General features: G+C 33.9%; 1 long non-coding RNA gene across 1 annotated transcript; it reads left to right on the top strand.

The window, feature by feature from the left end:
* The first annotated feature begins 1,355 nt into the window (after nucleotides 1-1,355).
* Nucleotides 1,356-14,006, top strand: LOC133179169 (uncharacterized). Its single transcript, XR_009720094.1, has 3 exons — nucleotides 1,356-1,423; nucleotides 6,574-6,757; nucleotides 13,874-14,006. It is a non-coding gene; the product is annotated as an uncharacterized LOC133179169 (long non-coding RNA).
* The last annotated feature ends 4,630 nt before the right edge of the window (nucleotides 14,007-18,636 follow it).

Here is an 18,636-nt window from a genome sequence, read left to right as displayed (position 1 = left end):
TTCACACGTCAAGATTGAAAATTCATATTCTGACAAAATTGGATAAATAAATTGATCCGGATAAATTTGGACAATAATATAATATCAATCTTACAGTTTCTTTGAAACTGAACTTTAAACAGGGCTAAACGCAAAGCTTGACGGAAAGACAGACGGAAGGATGAAAGGACGGAAGACGGACATGACAAACACTATATGCAGTTATGCACCAGCCATATTCATGGCGGAGCATAAAAACAAGGTAAAAAATTTTGTTTGCATGCACCCTTTCTCAATACCACCTCTCCATGTTCCAAGATTGAAGTTTTAATGTCAAAAGGTTCTTAAGTTATGGTTTGGAGGTGTTTTTCTCAATTTGACCTTGAATGAAGAAAGGAGTCAAGGTCAAAATTTTAGTTCAGTGCATCTTTTGTAAATGTCTTTTTTCTATGTTACAAATTTGAAATCCTAATGTCAAAGGGTTCTCAGGTTATAGCCTGGACTACATTTTTATGTAAAGATTGACCTTGACCTTATTGTAAGGTCAAGGTAAAAAAAAAGTTTGGTGGCCTTAACCCCAATTCCATACCACCTCTCCATGTTTCAAGTTTGAAGTCTTAATGTCAAAGGGTTGTCTAGTTAAGGCTCGGACAAAATTTGATTGAAGAAAACTGACAAAAACAATATGTAGACTAGTATAGTCTACTTGTTGCATCAAACCTGTAGGAGGAGTAGTTTTGAAAGAACAAATTTGTTTCTACATTATGTAATGAAACTTTCACATAAGATTCAACTTTTCTTGCCTAGTGGTTCTTGAGAAGGAATTTTTTTCTTATACAGTAAAGCATGCTTATAGCGAAACAAGTCTCTAATGAATTGACACTTACAGCAAAGCGATTTTCATTCCCCGTGACTTTAAAATATATTGTAAACTTAATGGATATAAGCAATTACACTTATAACAAAGCAAAATCGTCCATCCCAGGCACTTTGTTATAAGCGTGTTTTACTGTACATTCCCATGTGTACAAAACTTTGATCACCTATTGTGGCCGCACCCTACCCCTGAAGGTCATGGTTTGGACAAAGTTGAATCCACATTAAGTAATGAAGTTTCACATAATTTTAAACTTTTCTGGCCCAGTGGTTCTTCAGAAGAAGATATATGAAATAACATTAAATTTTCACTCATTCTTATCTCCCCTTAAAAGAAGGTTTGGCCCTTCATTTTAACAATTGTTTTACACAAGAAAGAATATTTGCATGAGAATTAAAACTCTTTGTGTTTCTAAATATTTCATCACACCTCTAGTGTGTTTCTTCTTATTTTAACTAAGACAATGATGATTTAATTATGACTTCAATTTTGTACAGGCCTTTGTGAGATAATTCTACCCTGAGGGATATGTTTACCTGTCTTCAACAAGTCAGGTGATTGTTCACAGTGAGTACTTTTCAAGCATAATTGATCAAGTTCATTTCTGCCTACTGAAAATACTGATCTTGAGCAAATTAATATGAGTTCCATGTGAAATTTGTAACAAACCACGTTAAAAGACTTCTGGCTGTGTCCTTTTGTAATTATAGATATAGATCAAAGACAAGACAGTGAGTAAACTTATTTTTTTCTGGGAGGGATAACATTCTTGCTGCAGTATGAATTAGTGTAAAATCCTAAAAAGTCATCAGTTAAAAAAAAATGTCATATAATTCCACTTTAATTTTGACTCAAGGAGATGTGAGAGAGAGAGAGAGATTATCCCAGGTATATAGCCCCATGCAAAATATATATATCTGTGATAGCAAATTCTCAGGAGACAATTTTTGAAAAGCAATTTTCCTTCATGCATTGTTTTCAGAAAACTCAAAGGTGAAAATTCAAAATTTATACACATGTCAACATAGTGCAACTTTTATCTATATTGATAAAAATGTACATTAAAAAAGTATGATTAAATAGCTAAATCAAAGTGTTTTGAATAGCAAAACCAAGCTATACCGGTATAGCTAATTCAACTACAGAGCTTAATCAATTTTTAGGAGATTGTGCAAGACCTGTTTTTATTCTTAATCATTCTTGAAATATTTATATCACCATTCCTGATTCAAGAGAGAGCTAGGCATATGACCAAAAAAGTCCATGATCTATGGATTTAATAAAGACACATGTATGTTGTGGGAAGATCAGTAAATAATGATGACAAGTGGGAAACGACCGGGTTAATATTCACAAATTTTAGGAGTTTTCAACATTTAAGACCATGAAGACAGAACTCTTTCCCCTTTTCCCCCTTCCCAGCCCCAGGCTTGTTTATTTATAAAATTATTTATAACTTGTTTTGGTATAAAATAAATTGTGAATAATACAAAAATGTACATGTACACAAAGTATAATGATGGGTCTCTGAATGATTTTCATTTTCTAATTCTAGGAGGATGGACTGACCCTAGGGGGTCCTGAATAAAATGTCAAGCAGATTATCACTAACACACTTTTGACGCAGGTCATATTGTGATCATTTCCTTTTTCAGGATGAGGATGACTTCAAGGGGTCATAACCTTTATACCATTTAATGAATAATGACTCGAGGGACAATATTATATATGGTAAAGGGGAGAGTTTTCAACCATTTTCAAGATACAATGTATATGATCATTTGAAGTTTTAGGTGTTGGGAATGACCTCTGGGTGGTCATGATCCCATATATCCTATTTAGTGTGTTATAATACAAAGATGACTTAGGGGCTTTTGCTCTAATGACAGCTATTTTATTGTTTCCGGTTCCAAAGATCGAGTGGAATGCCTCATTGTATAATTTGTATAATTGTGGCATTCCAATGATCTTTGACCCTTTTCCACCTATAGGCCCCTAACCATTTTCATTTCCGATTATTTTACCCCGTTCTAGTCGCCCGTGTGGCGCAGTGGTTAGAACGTCTGCTCTAGAGTCGTGGAGTAAGGAGATGATCCTTATGTCGCGGGTTCGAATCCACTGCGGGACGTGGAGACCAGTTCTTCGGATGAGAATGTATAAATCGAGGTCCCTAGTTGTTGGCACAAAAATGACCTCTCAATGTTCAGTGGCCCTAAGTGTCGACCATAGGTGATGGCGTCTCCATATCAGCGAAAAATTCTCGAGAAGGATGTTAAACAACAAACAAACCCCGTTCTATATTAAACATTTAAAATAATATATTCATAATCAGTACTTACCGCCTGTTATAGGTACTGTTAACTTGATAGAATAAAAATCCATTTAAAACACACACTAAATATTAATAATCCCAGTGGTAATAATGATGTACATACACCATGTGCAAAACAATGATGATAACGGTAAAAGTAGTGCTCGCAGTGTGACGTAATTCCACGCACGAGTCTAGAAATTTTCCAAAAAGGTGTACATTTGTAAAATTTATATTATAATTACATACAATTTTTTTTTTCATAAGTTTGTGTTAAATCTATTCGAAATATGACAGGAAAACGGGTGAATCGTGGGTGGGGTTCTCCGAGTCCTACCCAAATACTGATAAAAATTTGCACAAGTTGTAATTTTGGCATCTAATTTTTTTTAAGTTCATCAAAAAAGCTATACATTAAATTAATAATATTTGTTGTTTTGACAATAAATTCAAGAAGTTCCAATTATGGGTAGAAAATTAAACACCCCCCTTTTTTACTCAAATCTTTCAAAAATTTTCTCTTTATCAGAATTTACATTATTAGGTAATATCAGACTGGTAATGAAATATTTACATGCGCGGATCTAGGGGGGGGGGGGTCCGGAACCTATATTCGAAATCTATATACGAAAGCAACTAAAAGTGACCTTGGACCCCCTCCCCCCCTAGAAAACACGGACCCCTGTTAAGTTGGTACGAGAAGTTATACATATGAAGCTTAAAAAGTGAGCAGCCAAACCCCCCTCTTCCCCTCCCCCACCCCACCCGTCACTTGACAAGCCAAAAATTTTTTTTTTTCAAAACTCAAAATACTCAAATATCCTATTTCGTGGGGTGGGGTGGGGGTGGATTCCAACTTCTTTCAGTACCCCAGTTTTATATGTACACTACTACATTACCTTTATTTGACTATAATGCAACAAAAAGTGGGGGGGTGGGGGTGGGGGTGGGGGGAAACAACCCTTTCAAGAACATTTTCAAAAGTAAAAAGTTATGTTTCGAAAAAGGTGGGGGGGGGGGGATCGAGGCCCCCTCTGCCCCCCCCCCCCCGATGCTACCGATGCTACGTGCCTGCATTTAGAGGCAAACACATTAGTGCGGGTATTACTGTCTTATGACAGCATCTATTTGTTTTTGTTTGTTTGCTTTTTTGCTTCTCAGGAAATTGGGGGCTGGAAATTTTTTTGATTGAGGTGTGAACCCCCCCCCCCCCCCCCCGGGAGAAATTCCAGGATCTGTGCATGTAACTGAATTTTATGTCGACAACGGGAGATAACTCTTCAGAATGTGAAATTCGTCTATTGTGGCATCCGATGATCTTTGATCCTTTCTAAACTTTAACCTAACCATTTGCATTTCGGTTTATTTTACCCCAATCTATACTTAAACTTGTACTTACCGACTTTCATAGGTCCTGTCAACTTCATGAAATATAATCCAATTAAAACACAAAATGAATTAATTTCTACTGATATATATGTAATGATTGCACCATCTAAAAATAATAATGGTAAAACTAGTACTAGTAGGGTGACGCAAGCCCAATATGTGATGTAGAAATTTTCAAAAAGGTGTTCACATACATGTACAATACAAGAACAAATTTTAAATTATCATAACAAACGATGTTTTAACATAACTTTGCCATCTAGGCCTATTTCCCAAAACAGGCAAATTGTGTGTGTGTGTTGGGGGGGGGGGGGGAGGGGTGACAAAATTGATTGGGTTTGGCTTTTCAAGAAGGTTTTTGCCTAATCAAATACTAAAAAAAAGTTTGCACTTTTTGATAAATTCATTAAAAACGCTTTGTACTAAAGTATTATTATTTGTTATTGAGAAAATAAATTTAAAAAGTTCAATTATGGGCCAAAAATTTATATCCCCCCTTTTATCAAAACCTATTTTACATCATTAATCAAATTCTGTTATTTCAGACTGGAAATGAATTAAGTAAAGGAAATACCTATAAGAGGCTCATAGGTCACATGGTCACCTTCAAGCATTTTATGCTCGATTTGACGAAACATGTACTGTGTAAATTGTAGAATTATTTTGACTTTTTCTTTGGTAAGCCCAATATGAAGGAGTGTGCATTTAAAGGCAAACACCTTAGTGCGGGTATTACTGTCTCATGACAGCATCTAGTTGTTTTTTTTTTTCAGGAACATTTTTTATTTTCACATTTGGGAAGATATTTCAGATTTATTCTTATTTCAAACAACAAAATGGACGTCTTTTGAATTAATCCTATATATTTCCAATTCCAAAACAATTCTTGCCCGGAAGTCACGCCTCTGAGGTCTAAATTTGCCTGTCGTCCGAACATGAGCAAAGTGTAAAATAAACAACTCGAGCACTCATACATGTAATTCTATACCGTTGATGGATTTTACTTATAACAACTATTTTAAAAGACACTGACAACAAAAATGATTCTATACGGTAACCGTTGATGTATTCTACTTACAACAGCTATTTAAAAATGATTATGATAAAAAAAAATAGATTCTATAATACATATATTAATAATGTGTACAATAACAAGTTAGAGTTACGTTCACTCCGAAAACGTTTGACGTTGGTGCAAAAGTATCATGACGTCATGATTTAACTGTTGGAGTATCATTGATATAAATGAAGAAAAAACATGCTTAGAATTGGAGTAGAGCCATAAAAATTAAGATTTGACACCTCCTTACCTTGCTCTATCGAATTCCATGTAAAACTCAAAATGTGTAAAAATTGCCATAAGCACATTTTCTCATGGTCGCAATCATTTGTTCATGTAAGGATCTTCTCAAGAACAACAGAGTCATATTAACAAGAATCCTCACGGTAGTGCAGATTCGAGTTTGTTCATATCATTGTCCGCGGGGTAGGTAGAGGTCACAACAAAGAATCAAAGTTTCATGTTGGGATATATAGGAAATTTAAAAAAAACAAAAAATTCCTAACATATTTTTGTACTAATTTCCACAATAAAACTTCCCCACAACCATGTTAAAGAGCCCCCAGAGCCTGTAATCTAGAGCATTAAAATTTTATATACTGCCACCTGCAGCTAGGGTATAGGGTATGTATATTTTTGGCGGGTATAATATAATGGACATATTTTCTTTTTTTAAAATGCCTTATGCTTCATCAAACCCACTATCATTAGAGCGGGACACACTTTCTGCATAAAACATCTTTTAATTTTTTTTATGATATCCTTAATAAAAAGAAAGAATTTTTTCGCAAAATTACATTTTGGCCTAGTCAAAAGTAATTTTGTACAACACTGCTAGTGTATTTAGGTCCATTTAATAGAGTATGTGAATATGATCTAATAAGAATATGCACTGACAAAAATAACACTGATTATGAAAACTGTCTAATTGGGGTATATTTATACTTACATGTGCAGCCGATCAGGAGGCAAGAAATGGATTGTGAAGGAGCTGTCCCGCAACTGTACCCTGAAGGCTTTTGACACGATTAAGTCCTCTGTAGACTTTGTGTTATACAATCACTTGGGCATGACGACCATGATGACCATGAAGACCAAATCGCTGAAAATAAAAATTTAATAAGTGGAATATACATTGCAGGTACATGTACGTAAAAGCACGGTATATTTCGAGGAATGTGATCTATTTTTTAATCAAACTTTCACAAACCTCTGTGATATGAAATAAAAAGGGCAAAATAATACAAACCTCTATGGTATGAATAGAACGGACAAAAGAAAAGGTATCTTTGAATAACAAAATATTGAATTCAAATGTAAACAGCTTGCTACATATGAAACAAAACTGTGAAATAAAAAGATATTTGAAAATCTATATCAGATTTAATACAGAGAAATATGAGCAATACTAGTCGTATCTTAGGCATTTAGATCTCTTTAATTGGACTGACGCAGTGAAAGTAAACAAGTAAAGGTGTGAAACTTACTTAGTATAATTTACTAAATATTGAGCTCTCTACCAAATTTGTGACATTCATGGCTCCAGGGTTAGGGGCTTTAGAGTCAGAGTGGGGCTTTAAAAGATTATATAATGAAAATGCTTTAATTCTTTGAAAATCTCGTCCCTTGTATATTTAGCAGATAAACTAAGTGCACAGTTATGATGAGCAAGGGTGTCTCTTCATAAATTGTGAAATTTTTGGTCCCAGGGTCATCCGTTTTGGAGGGAGGAGGCTCTATTGATTTTATAGTTAAAATTCACTATTTCTTTGAAAATCTTCTCTGATCCTGGATTTTAAGCAAACAATTTAAATACATAGTTATGATGAGCTATGGTGCCTCTTCCAAACTTGTGAATTCTTTGGCCCCTGGGTCAGGGGTTCTGGTGTAAGGGTTTGGAAAACGCATTCATTCTTTGAAAATCTTCTTCTCTGCACTTTGATAAACTAAGTGCATGGTTATGATGAGCAAGAACCCCTTCCAAAATTGTAGATTTTGTTGACCCAGTGACGGGGGTTCTTATGTTGGAAAGTCGGAGGGGGGGGGGGCTCTTTTGATTATAACGAGAAAATACGTTATTTCTTTAAAAATCTTTACTCATGGATATTAATGAAACATACTTAGTGCATGATTCTAATGCACAAGAGTGTCCCTTTGAAAATAGTGAATTTCATGGCCCCTGGGTCTGGGGCTCCGGTGGGGGACTCTTTTGATTACATAGTGAAAACAAATTCTTTCTTCGAAAAAATCTCTCTCTCTCTCTCTATCTGTTCCTGGATATTAAGTAAAAAAAAACTATGTGTATGGTGATGATAAGTAAGAGTGCATCTTCCAAATTTGTAAAATTTGTGGACCTGGGGACAGGGACTCTTATTTTGGAGGTGGGGGGCTTTATTGTTTATAAAGCGAAAATACACCATTTCTTTGAAAATCTTGGGTATTAGACAAACCACGTTCTTAATTATGATGAGGAAGAGTGCCTCTTCCAAAATTATGAGTTTCATGCCCAATATGTCAAGGGTTCTGGTGTTAGAGCAGGGCTTTATTGATTCACTAATTTTCGTGAATTTTTAATTTTCGTTGTTTTTGAGGCTTTAAAGGGCCACCAAGTCATGTCCACCACGACATGCTTAATGTAATAAAACTCAATCACTCAATTAAAAAAAAACAACTAATTATTCAAAAATTCATCCACGAAATCAAATCGCCATGAATCCACAGTTTTTTTCTTAAAACAGGAAAAATTTAACTTATGAAAATATGTGGTTTTACAATAGTGAAAACACTTTAAGTCTTTTAAAAATCTTTTTCTCTGGTCCTGAGTATTTAGCAGACAAAGTGCATGGTTAAGATGAGCAAAAGATGCTTCTTCCAAGTTTGAGAAATTTGTGGTCCCAAGGTCTGGGGCTTTTATGTTGAAGGGGTGTACTATTAAATATATGGTGAAAATGCATTATTGCTTTGAAAATCGTCTTCTCTGATTCTGGATATTAAGGAAACAAATTATGTGCACACTTATGGTGAGCAAGGGTACCTCTTCCAAAAATATTAATTTCATGGCCCCTGGGTCATGGGTTCTGGTGTTAGGGTGGAGCTCTATCGATTATAATGATTATATAGTGAAAATGAATTAATTCTTTGAAAATTTTCTTCACTCTCCTAGATATATATAGCAGATAAGTTAAGAATGTAGTTCTGATGAGCAGGGATACCTTTTTCCTAATTATTTAATTCAAAATAAGTTATTCCCCTTTGCCATTCACCTATGATAATAAGATAATGTAATTGAATAAAAGATTTAGATTAGAAGAATTTTTATGATATATAATACAAAAAGTAGACTTTCACATTTTTTGATGGTCAGGTAGACTTGTAAATAAAAGATAAATAAATATAAGACAAAAGAATACCTAATCTTTGTACAATAAATGTTCTTCATAGACCAGAAGAAGTCAGTTTTAGGGTGTATGAGAAAAAGGATCACCAGTAGCATTTTAGTACTATGGTTCGTTTGCATTCATGGTGATAGTGACAAATGTTGGCAAGTACAGGTAACTAAACAGATCTACGTTAAAATATGATTCTTCATAATAAATATTTTGTTGATCCATGACCATCCTCTTTTTCTTGCTCTTGGGCATTATAACTTCATCTATCAGTATATTTTATTTCATTATTTACTACCATGAATCCTTTACAGTGTTGTGTTATACTTAGGTGACCGTTAAGGCCCTTGGGTCTCTTGTCTTAACCTGTGATAAAGGTTTCAAAAATTAATGTCAATTTGAAAAACGATCAAATATTTAGATCTTTTTTATTAAGAATTTAGGTGAAATTTGCTAAATCGACTTTTTATGAAAAGTCCACATTTCAGGTTTACAAAGTAGGGTTGGACATTAAAAAACAAAATATATGTATACTTTTTGAGTAAAATATATTTTAATTATTTTTGCTCAGATCTTCCTATCAAATTTTGATATTGTTGTATATTTCATGAAAAAATTGCCCAATTTTTTTCCAAGTTCAGAGAGGTCTTTGTTTGTTCTGCTCACACGTACCTTGAGCATAATTACTGTTCATCTTATCTTCATCTTGTCTTCATGCCCCCGTGGCGCAGTGGTTAGAGCGTCTGCTCTAGAGTCGCGGAGTAAGGAGTTGATCCTTACTTGGCGGGACGTGAAACAGGTCGTATAAAGCGAGGTTCCGTGTCGCAGTAGGTGTTGGCACGAAAAAAATCCCTCACTGCTCAATGGCCCTAAGTGCCGTGTATAGGTATAAAGAGCAAGAGCCGAGAATCATCAAAATTGGCCCTATTTAAAAAAAAATTAACGTTTTTTTGTTTATAAATAGTATACACTTTCAGCTTTTCATGGCCAATAATTGTTAATGTTAGATATGTATTCTGAACTTATGGTCATTGAAAGTCTTTTTGTGTTAACATCTTCTGCAAAATGGGGCCTCAGTTTATTCGGTCTCATCCGAAATACAGGTTTCCACTTCCCTCAGTGGATTTGAACTCCGGCATAATGACCAACTCCTTACTCTGCGACTGTAGAACGAAGCGAAACCTTCCTTCGCTATTACTACTGCACTGCATGTGGTCGACTTATAACGTACCCTATTTGATTGTTTTCAATTTGTTTATGCTTTGTTTTTATACCATTGTGAGGTTGCCTAAGAGGATTAGGATCAATAAAGGAAAAGTACTGATCAATCATTATATAATCCGTGGAAAATAATTTGAACAAAATTGAAGTTATACTTTCTGAGGTTTCTTATATAAATAAAGTACTAATCATGAACCTGCTGTTTTAAATTTCTGAGAAGATGTTTCATAAAGATTTTTCTTACTATTTAAAAAAAAATGTGTCCCTCATTGTGGCCCATCCTACCCTTTGGGCAATGAAGGAGATGGGCGAACATAGCGTGCAGAAAGCCTATAGCTTCAGAAATATAAAAATCATGTTCAGTTTGTGAATTTAATATTTAGAGTAAAGTTCTCATTATTGAAATTTATGTAATTGTGATAAACAAAACTTTTCTGAGGAAAATTTTCTAGGCAAAATTTATTCTTTTATTAAAAACATTAATGTGGTATTCGTGGGGTTCGAACCCTAGCAATAAAAATCCTGAGAATCGTTTTCTTTCGAGACTAGCACGCTAACCACTAGACTACACAAGTCCTGACGAACAGTGGCATTTAAATCATGTTTGTGATATGACCCTTGACTTAATGGACTTCAAGTATTTCTCGAAAAGATGCGAATGTTATGTCATAAAAGTATATTTTTCAGGTATAGTGGGTCATTGCTCCATATTTTTGGTAAGCAAAAAATGTATATTTTTATGCAAACTTTGAGGATTAACTTTCAAAAAGGTTGGAGCGAAGACCCACTCCTATCGAAAAATTGTGTTATGGTATGCGAAAATTACTCTTTTTGCCCACTTTAGTGTGTGTCTAATGTTTCACATGCAAATAATTTCAAACTTTGAGGGATTTTTGCAAATTGTAGAAATTTTACATAAAGAATATTTTAATGTTAGACGAAATATCAAGGAAAATTTTGATATAATAGAAATTTAATTTTTCATCTTCATGTTTGTCACACTATAGGCTTATCGCTCGTCATGTTCACCCATCTCCTTGAACAGACTTAATCTGTTTAACCTGAATTTGTTTGTATATAAATAAGACTAGCCATGGCCCTGCTTTCTTGAGAATTTTAAAGGATTTTTCTTTCAACTTTTTTTTGTAAATCTTTGACCCTTATTGTGGCCCTAACCTATCTCTGGGGCAGGGATTGAAGCCTGAATATGCAATATCTGAGAATGTTTGCATTTCAGTATTTCCAGACTTGGTCCTGTTGTTCTTGCGAAGTTTTTAAAAGAGTCTGTCCAATAAACATACATGTAAAATAATGATCCCTTATCGTATAAACTAAACACATACCTCATGTTCTCAAAAGTATATCTTTATCTTAAAGATCCTGATTATAATTCAACATAAGTACAACAAGAGGCCTAAGGACGTTAACGGTCACCTGAGTATAATACAACACTGTAAAGGATCCATACATTGTATAGCGTTGCTATTTGCCAATTGTCACTAATTACAAGTCACCCTGGCTCTCTGTGATTCTTTGTTCAATTTGATAATGTATAAAACAACTTTATCCAGTCTCTTGTCAACCTTGATTTTACCTAATAATAACTCACCCACTGTCAAACAGATCACCTCAGTGTAAACATACTGTGTACAATTTCAACTTTTGCTAAATTTTTAGGAATGTCAACGAACATTCGACTATTCGACTATCAGTCGAATGGACCGACGATCGAATAACGAAACGACATTCGAATAAATAAATTCAATAGAAAAGTGAAAACGAGATGGAATTCTCATCTCAAAATTGAGATACCGTCAACAAAAACTGTTCTACGTGTAGAAAGTACAGTAATTATAAATGCTTAACTACCACGAAAATTATTTGTCAATTACTATCTGTGTTGTTTTTGTAATAAATTATGCATCAATTTACTGGACTTTCTTTAATAAATTTATAATTGGACTGGATCTCATACTATTTATAAATTATATTTTGTTAGTTTGAGAGTGTTCAATTGCAGGGAGACCACACCGAAGCCATGGTAGGTTTTGACACTCAAATAGTTATTATTTGTTTCACTTATTACAATGCTGTACTAGTTTGCCTCCTAGATACTCAGGAGCAAAGAAAAGGCACATTTACTTATCACAATATACAATACATAATATATACATTTACATTAATATCATTGCATTTAGTTTGTTTGCTACATGTAAGTACTTCAGAGGCAGAAAAGAAGATTTTCAAAGCATTATTGCTAATTAATCAATAGAGCCCAATCAAAGCACCATAACCCTTTACCCAGGAGCCATGAAATTCACTTAGTTCATCGGCTTAATACTAAGGAGAAGAGGAGAAGATTTTAAAAGAATTAATGCATTTTCACTATACAACAATTAGAGCCCCGTCCTAACACCAGAACCCCTGACCCTGGGGCCATGAAATTCACAATTTTGAAAGAGGCACTCTTCCTCAACATTACTATGTACTTAGTCCATCGGCTTAATACCCAGGAGCAGAGGAGAAGATTTTTGAAGATTTATGCATTTTCACTATATAACCATTAGAGCCCAGCCCTAACACCAGAACCCCTGACCAAGGGGGAATGAAATTCACAATTTTGGAAGAGGCACTCTTCTTCATCATTATGATAACTATATACTTAGTTCATCGGCTTATTAATACCCAGGAGCAGAGGAGAAGGTTTTTGAAGAATTAATGCATTTTCACTATATAATCATGAGAGCCCCACCCAAACACCAGAACCCCTGACCCCGGGGCCATGAAATTCATAATTTTAGAAGAGGCACCTTTCCTCATCATAACTATGCATTTCGTTTGTTTGCTTAATACCCAGGAGAAGTTTTTAAAGCATTAATGCATTTTAACTATATAACCATTAGAGCCCCACCCTTTTACCAGGACCCTGACCCTGGGGCCATGAAATTCACAATTTTAGAAAAGACACTTTTCCTCATCATAACTGGGTACTTAGTTCATCAACTTAATACCCAGGAGCAGAGGAGGAGATTTTTGAAGAGTTAACGCATTTTTACTATATAATCATAAGAGCCCCGCCCTAACGCTAGAACCCTTATCCAGGGGCCATGAAATTCACAATTTTGGAAGAGGCACCTTTCCACATCATAACTATATACTTAGTTTCTCGGCTTATACCCAGGAGCCGAGGAGGAGATTTTTAAAAATGAATGCCTTTTCACTATATAATATTAGAGCCCCGCCCAAACACAAAACCCCTGACCCAGGGGACATGAAATTCACAATTTTAGAAGAGGCACCTTTCCTCATTATAATTATGCATATTGTTTGTTTGCTTAATACCCAGGAGCAGAGGAGACGATTTTTAAAGAATTAATGTATTTTCACTATATAATTATTAGAGCCCCTCCCTAACACCAGAACCCCTGACCCAGGGGCCCTGAAATTCTTAATTATAAATCAATATATATATATATATATATATATATATATATATATATATATATATATATATATATATATATATATATATATATATATATATATATATATATATATATATATATATATATATATATATATATATATATATATATATATATATATATATATATAGGTATACATTAGACAAATTAGATTTCATTTTTCAGATTTTGAAAGAAGACTTTATACTCAGTAAATGATGTGGAGAGAAAGAATCTTGGTTTCAACGAATAAATATTATTAAATGACTATTATACTGTTGTGCATTAAACGCACTGAAAATCTTCTTGTGGTGCAGCTTTCATTAAAGGGTTCTGGTAATCTAGTTCTTGTTTTTAAGTTGGACATGTTCCATTAAAGATAACTAGCCAGTGACTTTGCAATCTTAATGTATGCAACAAATGTTTAGTTTCTAGGCTGGTTTCTTCAAAATAGTTAAAGCAATATACTTACCTGGGCAGCTGTACGACCAATAGAGTGTTTTATCGCATCCTGTACACGGATCTCCACCAAGCCAGGAGTTGCTGGCTTGAATCGTACAGGAGGAGCCATACCCACACTGAGAGTTCATTCTAGAAGTAACGGACGAACTTCCGGAGCAAAGCCAAGACGTGCAAGACCAAGTACCCGATGTGATGGTAAGGTATTGACTCGAAGAGCATGACCTGGTCTGTGAATTTCCTTGAGACGTAGAGATACAATCTGAAATAAAGTAGACATGTAACCTCAGTTTTAGACAAAGGCATGTCATATGAAGGAAACGAAACTAATTTTTGCAGCTTTTCTTTTTACATTCTTTTTCCTCTCTTGTATATTGGAAAAAAGGGTACATGATGATACATGTTATATTGCATATGTCATGAAGACTTGAAATCATATAATTTTTTTAGCTTAGTAAATAGCTTTTTGCAGCTGTGTGTTCCATATTTTTGTGTTTGACCCTCGTTGGAATAATGTACGAGTTTGGGGTGAAATGACCGGGTTGTGGAGTGAAATGGCCTAGGTAATAGGGAAATGACCTAGGAGAGAATAACCTAGATTGAACAGGCACTGGAAGGAAATGACCGGGATTGCTGTATGAGCAAAAAGAGGAAATTCAATGACTTGTAGTAGGATATGGAATTTATTTCGGATTAGTAGCAAAATTATTATTACTGGGGGAGCTCCCCCTATGCCAACAGGTTCCTGTGCCATATATTGATTTTGTAAGAAATATAAATTATGACAATGGAATTGAGATGATTGTTTAACCTCGTCGCCTTTTAAACATATAAGTGCAGAACGTAGTGATCAGATTCAAATCTTGTGCATTTATATTTTCAATTCATGTCTGCAAGAAGTAGATCTAAATATATTCATTTGGTTAATAGTTCATAAAATCTTTTATTAAAGACAGTTGTATTTTTTTAAACCATAGTGACCAAGAACTGCATACTAAGTTGATGTGATGTATTAAAGCCGGTGTAAAGACGAATAATGACCCCCATAGAATAATGACCGGGGGTCATTTTTCGTCGTCGAATAATGACCCCCGGTCATTATTTAACGGCGAAAAATCACCACCGATCATTATTCGACGTCGAAAAATGATTCTTTGTGCCTGAATATTATGTTGACTTGAGTGGAATTCAGATGCAGGTGAAATAACTTTTCAGAATTGTTTTCAATCTATTTTTAGTTCAATGTAGGAAAAATAAATCCTTATATTCGACTGGAAGGTTAATAAAATGGTCTGTCTTTAATCATAAATTGAAAACATTAATCTGCTTCAATATACACTGCATTGAAATGTTTCCATTTTGATTTGACCAATGTATCACTGTTTTAAAGTTGATTTAAAAAACAAAAGATATTCCTCTTACATGTACATGTATGTATCCTATTCTCACACGACCATGTTACATTTTACTGGGATTCTTCTTTATTACTTCCATATATTTGAAAAGAAATTCCCATAGAGTAGACCTCTGTTTATAAGTAAAATTGAATGCACAATATATTTCAGACATGCAGAAATGTTGTGTCCTTCTTATGTTTGCCACGTCTGCTTCATATTTGGACGTTCCACTGACGTTCCACTGACTATAGACGAAAAAAGACCAACTAACAAATAAATTGTCTGACAAACGGGATGATTTCAGCTTTTTCTATCGTCAACTTTCCTTATTTATGAAGTAATATTCCGCTATCATTTGCATATAATGTTTACGTCTACCAACTTATTCGATACCCAAGAGCACGATTAATATTTAAATCGAGGCAGGCTACTTACAGATACATGCAAGTTGATGTTACAGGGGTTTCAACAACCTCGTTTAAAGTCAGAATTTCCAAAATTCAATGGTCGTATCAATGACCCTGTCAACAAATATAACCTATGATTGGGTTAATTGTTTGACCCTTGTTTTTATACTAAATTCGACAACGGAATGTCCCGTTTACCTGAGTTATTCATAGGGCTTACGGCGGTTGTGACGGATCAGCAGGGGATGCTTACTCTTTTTAGGCACCTGATCCGACCTCTGCTATTTTCGGGGGTCCTTTTTATGCCCTGTTAACAGAATTGTATTGTTTGTGGATATTTTAAAATCATCACTGTTCTTTATCTTTTTTTTCATTAGGAAATATATATATATATATATATATATATATATATATATATATATATATATATATATATATATATATATATATATATATATATATATATATATATATATATATAGATAGATAGATAGATAGATAGATAGATAGATAGATATATCCACGGTATGTCGTTCGCACGAGATATTACGTCATTTTCGATACTTTCTACCTCATTTGCAAGACTTTTTACGTCATTCAAAATATACCTATATATTACATTGCATAACTTTCCGTATTTATTTCCGAACTTATATTATTCCTTTTTCCCGTCGTGTTTTTAAGAAAGTTGTTCCTACTCCAAGCATGCTGATTACTTTGGGAAACATGTTTACCATTGAAAAGCCAGAACATCCCACTTGTCTGTTATTTAGCTAGGAATGCAAATATCCAAATATGAAACAAATGGAAGACAGTCATAAAGGGAAATTACGTTACGAGTTATAACCAATAGTAGCCATTTTGCGATTTTCAATATGTGCTGAGAACACAATAGGCTTAAAAGATAGAAATATGCATGTAAATGTAATGCTATTTTATTTGCGCGTTCGTCCAGTGTTGGTCAAAAAGGACATAAAGAAGAATATTAAACATTGAGGTTCAAACCTTAATTGACATCATGTTATAAATTTTGTATCATGCACTCTGTTAGAAAAGGGGTCATTTTTCAACGGGGGTTAATTTTTTATAGGACGCACACATAAAAAAAATTACCCCTAGGGCTCTTTTCTACAAAAAATTAATTTTTCCTACGACTGGGGGGTCATTTTTTATCGCTGAAAAATGATCCCCCGGTCATTATTCTATGGGGGTCATTATTCGTCTTTACACCGGTACACACTGCAATTAATCTCATGGGAGAAATTGCAGGATGTTTACAACATTTTATTATGTGTCCCTCAACCAGTAAATAACTAAACTTTTTGCTTTCTCTGAGAGAGAGAGAGAGAGAGAGAGAATACGGACAATTGTACATCAGAATATTCTGATAAATTTTCCCTTCTCAACCAGCAATATGTCTACCTTTTTGTGATAAATCAAACAGTAGTTACTAAATTAAACATTTCAACCACTGTACACAATACAAGATTCTCTCGTGGAAAATAATATTTAATTTCTTGGTATTTCAAGCGACTCAAGTCCTCTTTCTTTTTAAATCAGTATCACGAATATGAAAGTTGGGATCCTCTCCTGCTTCTGTTTTCGACTTGTGTTGACAATATCGCAGAGTCACCTGTTTTGGAGCGCACGTACACTAAATTATAAAATCGGGCAATATATGACATTGATTTGATGCACCCTTAACTTAAATACATGTATATATAAAAAAAAGTTTTAGATATTTGTGTTCCTGGTGCCTTCAAAATAAAAGACTTTGAAACACTTGTCAATCCCGATAGCTTTCGAACGAATTGACTAGCGCTACTTTCACTTCCTTGATCAATGTCTAGAGAATGTTTTCTAACAAGTAACTTTATATCGTAAGCTTTCTGAACTAACGATATAGATTAAAAACTCAAAAGTTTAAAACACAAAAAAATGTTTTTGGAAATTTGAATTTTGAATATATAAAGTAAAAATCAAAAATTTCAAAAATTTTGTTTAGAAATTTTAAAATTTAGATTTTTGAACTAAAATATAAAATTTCAAAATTCGAAATGAATTTGAGTTTTTGAAATTTAGAAATTTGAACTAGAATATTAAAATTTTAAATTTCTAATCATTTAAGAAATTTGAATTGTTAAGAGTTACACGGACCATATACATTTCTAAAAATGTTGAACTGTTAAGTTACATTCCCCCAAATATTACCAAATTATGAGGCTTCGCAAACATTGAGTTGTTTAACTAAATTGATAACTAAACAGATATCACTTCTTCAGTGAAAGAGTACGGTGGTACATTTAGGACACTTGATTTTTTTAAGATACCAGGAAAAATTTATCTCGTGAAAACGACATATTATCATGTGAAAACGAGAAATTATGTCGTGAAAACGACATATTACCTTGTGAAAACGAGAAATTATCTCGTGAAAACGAGATATTATCTTGTGTGAATTAAATTTTAGAAAATCATATTTTTTCCCAAAATTGCTTATTTTCCCCAATTTCATTTACATACTTATTATATATGGATCATACTCTCTTTCATAATCAAGTAGTTTTCTGCAGATTTGAGAAACCATTTCTACTGATATATTGTATTGTGAGCTACATTAATTAATGATGTCATTTAAATGGTAAAGTCAAGATTTTTTTAATCAAATCTCCTTCTGATACGGAAG

This window comes from Saccostrea echinata, unplaced genomic scaffold, assembly GCF_033153115.1.
Source record: "Saccostrea echinata isolate AGI-Se365-2 ecotype Australia unplaced genomic scaffold, CSIRO_AGI_Sech_v1 ptg000004l, whole genome shotgun sequence".
Lineage (NCBI taxonomy): Eukaryota > Metazoa > Mollusca > Bivalvia > Ostreida > Ostreidae > Saccostrea > Saccostrea echinata.
Note: the sequence above shows the minus strand (reverse complement) of the source record. Positions and strands in the feature narration are given on the sequence as shown.